The sequence below is a fragment of the Pongo abelii genome, chromosome 1 (assembly GCF_028885655.2).
Source record: "Pongo abelii isolate AG06213 chromosome 1, NHGRI_mPonAbe1-v2.0_pri, whole genome shotgun sequence".
Lineage (NCBI taxonomy): Eukaryota > Metazoa > Chordata > Mammalia > Primates > Hominidae > Pongo > Pongo abelii.
In genome coordinates, this window is record NC_071985.2 from 217,107,755 (window position 1) to 217,114,473 (window position 6,719).

General features: G+C 53.0%; 1 non-coding gene across 1 annotated transcript; it reads left to right on the forward strand.

Annotated features, from left to right (window-relative positions):
- The first annotated feature begins 2,297 nt into the window (after positions 1-2,297).
- On the forward strand, positions 2,298-2,369 carry TRNAE-UUC (transfer RNA glutamic acid (anticodon UUC)). Its single transcript has one exon. It is a non-coding gene; the product is annotated as a tRNA-Glu (tRNA).
- Positions 2,370-6,719: the final 4,350 nt, after the last annotated feature.

Sequence of the window (6,719 nt, forward strand, 5' to 3'; positions counted from 1 at the left end):
CCCCAGTCATATGGAAATGTAAGTCCAATTAAACCTCTTTTTCGTCCCGAACTCTGTTATGTATTTGGCAGCAGTGTGAAAATGGACTAATACACTCTCATTTCTGAGTGGGACACATCCTCTCACTCACATATGCTGGTTGCTGACTTGTGACTGAAGATTCCCTATTGTACCCTCTAGGGACAATACATCTCCAGTTGTCTGCGGGGAGGATGAACATGCAAAAAATCCACAACACTCAGTACAGAGTCTCGATTTAGTCCCATTAGTCTGAATGGGACTAATGCCCTTATAAAGGGACCCCGGGGAGCTCTCTCGCCCTCTTTCTACCCCCTGAGGGTACAATGAGAAGGTGGCAGTCTACAACCAGGACAAAAGGCCCTCACCATAACCCTACCATGTCAGCACCTTGATCTCGGACTTCCAACCTCCAGAACTGTGAGAAATCAATTTCTGTTGTGAATCAGCCACCCAGTTGATGGTACAGTGTTACAGAAGCCCAACTAAGACAGAGATGGAGTCCCATGGAGGGTCTCTAATTTGCTAAGCTGGTCATCAGGCATGATGTAGCCAGTTAGAAACAGGAAGAGCTGACATTTTGTGTATATGAAAGAAGACAGTGGACAGGCCCATTGTGTCGGCTTTGTCTGCCTTGGCAAACTGGAGAGGGAAACTCCATTCACCATCGCCAACCACGGGAGGACCAGGAGGAACTCCAGAGGAGGTTAGGTCGACTTCATGGTAACTTTAGATCCTGAAACCTCCCAGGATTTTTCTTGTCTTCCCTTTGCTCTCTCTTCTGCCTACCCAACAGGACAGGACTCGCCGCCTTTCTTTCCCGGCAGAAAGGGGTCCGTTGTGGACAGGACCAAAGTGAGCAGCCGGTTTCCCCTACGTGTCCTTCCGGGACTCGGCGTCTGGGGAGCTCAGGCTGACCCGAGACCTAACTCCCGGCGAGTGGAACCAGCAGGAGCCTGGAAGAGCGCGCGCACCGGGGTGGAGGTTGGGCGCCGGGGGGCGAGAACCGCAGTCAAACCGTCTTCTTCCCGGGGCACTGCGCACCTGCCCCCGGGGATGCCGAAGGAAGTGGCCCATAAAGCTTCTCTGCAACCGAAAGAGGCCTGAAGCTCCAGGAGGGCCGAAAGGAGCCCCCTTGAGCGAACCCAGCCTCTGCCTGGCTGGCCCTGGTCAACAGGCTCGGAAGAGTCCGATTTGGAGGACAGAGCGGAAGAGAAGACCTAAAGGTTTCCAATCTCATGATGTGGAGATGTTAAAAACCTCCAATCCTAAGGTCCGACTGTGCGGAGGAGCGAGGGGGTCTCAAGCTGGATCGACCCCTGAGCCTTCATCTGGAGAGTCCTCTCCACAAGCTCAGAGAGCAGGACAACGCGCATCAGTGGTTCTCAAGAGGGGGCAACTTCGCCCTTACACTCCTCTCCCATCCTTGCTGGGACACTAGGTCACGACTAGGGGAAGCGGGGAGGGAGAATGTTAACCCCCTGGCATCTATCTAGTCAGCGGAGGCGACGGATGCTGCTAAACGCCTTACAATCCACCGGAGGGCCCCTCCCCTTCCCCGAAGTAGCCATTCCGCAGAGGTGGAGAGACTCGCGTGAAGCTCAATGCCCACGCACTTAGCCGACGGGAAATAACGAATTGATGACCAGTTGGCTCTTGGATCGGAGGAAAAAACTCCAGCGTCAGACGGAACTCTGGAAGTTTTGCCCTGAGCAAACAGAAGGGTGGTGTTGCCATCGCCTAAGGTGGGAAAATGCCAGGTGTCACAGGTGGCAGGGGAAGGTCGGAGACCAGCTGAGGGCCCCGGAGCCTTCCTGGAAAGAGTTTCCCATCCAGCCCGTCTCGGTTCCGCATCCGTCTGATTCCTTATGATGTTGAGGGTGCTGGCGTCTGGGTCCTTTATGATGCAGCGGGTGCCCCCGTCTCACCCCGGGCGCCTCCCGTCTCCCGCCTCCTCCTGGCAACCTGGTGCGCGGCTCCGGACCTGGCGACCCACGACCGGCTGGTCACTTGCTGCCGCCTCGCAAAGGCGCATCTCTAGTTCAGTGGTGAGCTGCGGCCGGGTCGCTGCAACTCGCTCCAGGACTCGGGATTCGGTGTCCCTCACGGAGCCCTCGGTGTGTCGCCTGCAGGCTCTTTTTTTGAAGAAAGCAGGGAGGGAATGGCCTTGTGAGAGACTCCAGGAGCAAAGAGCGACCCTCAAAAGGCCCAAGTCCTTCCAGAGCTCAGGAAAGTGTCGCTTCTGGCCGAAGAAAGGAGAGAAAGCTCCCTCCCGTGTGTCCCTGGTGGTCTAGTGGCTAGGATTCGGCGCTTTCACCGCCGCGGCCCGGGTTCGATTCCCGGTCAGGGAATTGTTTTGCACTGGCCGCCCTCCCGCAGGAATCTTCCTTCACTAGGCTGTCAGCCGGCCTGCTCCAAGGGCCAGAGGCAGAACAGTCTCCGCAGCGAGGGGCAAAGCTGGGTGAAGGAGGGCAAGTCCTGCTGGACCACCTCTTACGACACACCGCTCCTGTTTATCTCCGTATCCCTCATCCGCGGAAGCGGCTTTAGAGAACGACCGAGCTTCTCGCTCAGGTGTACACAGCCGTGCAGAGATGCCAGCCCCCGTGGAGCTGCACCCAATGAGCTCACCCTCTTTCCGTCGCCACTTCGGAGGCGCCTATCGGGCTGAGCTGCGAATAACTAAGAGAGAGGCCAAGCCAAGTCATGGCGTTTGTGCCAGCCCCGGACACGGGCACCGGCCAGTCAGCGGAGCCTCCTCACCTCCGTTGGCAGCTAACGCGCTCGTTAGGCCTTCGGAAGAGGCGACCGGAGGCGATGCCAGCGAATTTGTTAGGGGGTGAGCGGCGGGTGAGGTCCTCGAGGGCGGTCCCGTTTGCTGATTGAGCGGTAGAGGGAGGCGATGTTCGCTGACCCAACAAGGACAGCAGGTGGAGCAGGCACAGATGGAAAACTGCTGCCGTGCCCTAAGCAGAAGGCAGGTGTAAAAATCAGCACTAAGACGTCGAAGCGATGGTACCACAGTGAAATCCCACGATGTCTACACTCTACCGAGCACTTGCGCACGCTCCCCCTTTTCCATTCAGTTCTCCCAAGAGGGGTTCAAAGAACCCCGAGTCCACTGTAAGCTCAGGGGACAGCGGGAGCCAGGGAGGTGAAGTGCACAGAGGCAGCGGGCAGAACCGCGGGGGTGAGAGGGCGCGGTGGCTGCGGGGCCGGAGCCGCTGCTGAGAGGCGGCCTGGGTTGTCTTGTGGGGTGACCGTCGGTGGAATTTTTGGTGGAGAGTGGTTTGGAAGAATGGCGAGGGGCGGCAGTGGGGAGGGTGGTGACCCTGAGCGACCGGCCAGGGCGAGGAGGCTGTGCTGTTCCTGCAGACCATGTGCTCCTTTCCACTTACCTGGCAGGGGAGAGACCGTGGTCACGAAGGGGGTTCTCCCAGAGTGAAGCTTCTTCATCTCACTCTAGAGTTGCTGATCTCTGTGATTTCCTCAGTGTGGGAAACGGTGTTTGTGCTGGAAGAGGCTGCGCTCTTTACCTGACATAAGGGGGTTCAAGACTGACATCGCCTCACGCCCACCGGAAAACGTTTACATGGCTGCCTTGTCTCTTTTTTTTTTCTGTCCTAAAGTCGCCTCATCTTCACATCCCCTCATTTTTTCTTCCACAGTCAAGAGTGTCTCTCTCTCTCATTAAAAGCTCCATCAAATATTTGAAATATCTCAACCAGAAAGACCGCAATAAATGCATTATTTCACTCGTGGAAGCTACAGGCCAGCTAGGTTGAGAGTTGCTTGATATTTTCTGCTAAACGGTGAGGCATAGAGCACTTGGAAAGTTTCTCTTTGGGACATTGTTTGTGTTCTCTTGGGTTTCCTTCTTTTCCCCAGACAGTATGGCGCTGTGGGGCCAGTGGTAAACCCTGCTTTCCGGCTTTCTGGCTGCAGATAAAGGCCGCCAACTGGTGCAGGAATGAAAAGCAAACCAAAAGACACGTGGGTTCGCCCCCCTTGGGTCCAAGATAGAGTCTGACTGTACCAGGATTCAGATTAGAACAGAGGTTGCTGCAGGCACAACGCAGACTACTAACCAGTATAGAATCCCAAGGCGCCCCACACCTACTGCCCATCGTTTTGCTTCCCCACCCCTCTTTTATTTATTTATATATATTTTTTGAGAGACAGAATTTCGCTTTGTCGCCCAGAATGGAGGGCAGTGGCACGATCTGGGCTCACTGCTACCTCCACCTCTCAGGTTCAAGCGATTCTCCTGCCTCAGCCTCCTGAGTAGCCGAGACTACAAGCGTGCGCCACCACGCCCAGCTAATTTTTGTATTTGTAGTAGAGACGGGCTTTCACCATGTTTGCCCGGCTGGTCTCGAACTCCTGATTTCAAGTGAGTGATCCACCCACCTCGGCCTCCCAAAGTGCTGGGATTACAGGAGTGAGCCACCGCGCCTTGTCCCCCGATTTTTTTTTATTAATGTAAAGACATTATGCGATTTTTACTTCATTCTCGGGCAGCTACAGGTTCTTGTGATTTTCTCTCACATCTTCTCCCGGTTTCCCCCTCTCCATTCTGATACATGTCCCATCTTCTCTGCATCCAGCCGGTGCCCTCTGCACGGGCATCCTGGGCTGTCCCATTGTGTCATCCTGGTCTCCCCTGCTTCTCCCTCCTCCTTTTCACGTTTTTCCTTTTGACTCCCCTGCCTCTTTCCCGCTCCCGCCCCACCGACCCCGTCTACTGAAGCCCAGTTGAGTGAAGGGAGAGCAAGCGGAGCAGATGATTGTTTGAAGGCGGCGCAAAAAAACAGAATGAGCTACCATGAGAGCCGTCGGGGAGTTCGGCTTCCCTTGCGCCCTACTTGGCTCAGGCTGGGGTCGCAGATCCAGGCATTTCCAGAGGCACTGGCTTCTGAAGCAGGCGAGGGTCAACGCAGGGTGAAGGACATTCGGCCGCCCTTCTGACTTCAGAGTCACGCAATGCACGCGTTTCTAACGAGCAACAACACGATTAGTCGACTCAGCCTCCCCGGTTTTCCGAAGCTTTGTAGTCTGCACAGTTGTCCTGCAGAAAGCAAATGGCAACCCCTAGGGTTTAGTGATTGCTTAATCTATATAGAGCAAGCAGTTGATGTTGTCTCTGTGGCGCAATTGGTTAGGGCGTTCTGCTGTTAACCAGAAGGTTGGTGGTTCGGGCCCACCCAGGGACGTGATTTTAAATGTCGGTGGTTGTGGCCAGGCGCAGTGCCTCACGCCTATTAATCCTAACACTTCCATAGGCCGACGTAGGGGAAGTCTCCACTGAGCTCAGAAGTTCAAGACCAGTGACAATCCCATCTCATTAAAAACAAAAATTGCAGGTTTATCTATCTCTTCAGACCTATCACTGTATTGAAAAGTGAAACACTGTTCCCTAGTGTCTTGTGCATCCCATGAAGACACAAAGCAGAAGGTCCCCCTCCAAGTCTCCTAGAAAATAAGATCTCTGCATAACAAACTAGGTTGTGTGTGTGGGAAACTGAAAGTATTTGAAGAAACAAACTTCAAAAATTCTGCCTTGCTTTCCACAAAAATTAACCCATCACGGTCTGTCTTCAAGTGGCATCATACCTCTTCACATAACTCCACTCCCTGCCTTTATGCTATTGTCATGCATTCTACTTTACACCTGTTATAAACCTTACAATCCATCTCTATTACTTTTGTTTCAAGAGTCAGATGTGTTTTTGTTTGTATTTGGTTTTTTTTGTTGGTGGTGGTGGTGGTAATTTTAAGACGAGTCTTATTCTATCAGACAGGCTGGAGTGCAGTGGCACAGTCTTGGCTCACTGCAACCTCTGCTTTCTGGGTTTGAGCGATTCTCCTGACTCAGACCCCTGAGTAGCAGAGATTACAGGCTTGGGCCACCACATCTGACTAATTTTTGAATTTTTAGTAGAGAGGAAGGTTCACCATATTGGCCAGGCTGGTCTCGAACTCCTGACCTCAAGTGATCCGCCTGCCTCGGCCTCCCAAAGTGTCACAATTACAGGCGTGCGCCATTGTGCCCGGCTAAACAGTCAGATGTTAAAATTATATATTTGCCTATGTAGATGTCATTTCTAGTGTCTTTTCTTTTTCATCCAGATTTTCATCCGGTGTCAGTTTCCTTCTGCCTGGAGGACTCCTTTAACTTGTCTATTAGGTGTCTTAAACTTGCACTATCATTCACTGATGCTCTGTTCATTTTAAAAAAAGAATTGTTGGCCAGGTGCGGTGGCTCACGCCTGTAATCCCAGCACTTTGGGAGGCTGAGGCGGGCGGATCAGGAGGTCAGGAGCTCGAGACCATCCTGCCTAACACGGTGAAACCCCGTCTCCACTAAAAGTACAAAAAAAAAAAAAAATTAGCTGGGCGTGGTGGTGGGTGCCTGTAGTCCCAGCAACTCAGGACGCTAAGGCAGGGGAATGGTGTGAACCCAGGAGGGCGGAGCTTGCGGTGAGTTGAGATCATGCCAATGCACTCCAGCCTGGGCAACAGAGGAAGACTCCATCTCAAAAAAAAAAAAAAAAACAAAACTGATCACAAATAATTGTATATTTCTCACTGCATCTTGTGGTCAGAAAAGGTTGAGAAACTGCTCTACACAGGCAAATTACAGGTTCAATCTCTCCATCTACCTCTTTATCTCTTCTCTATTTTCCATGCTATGCAGACAA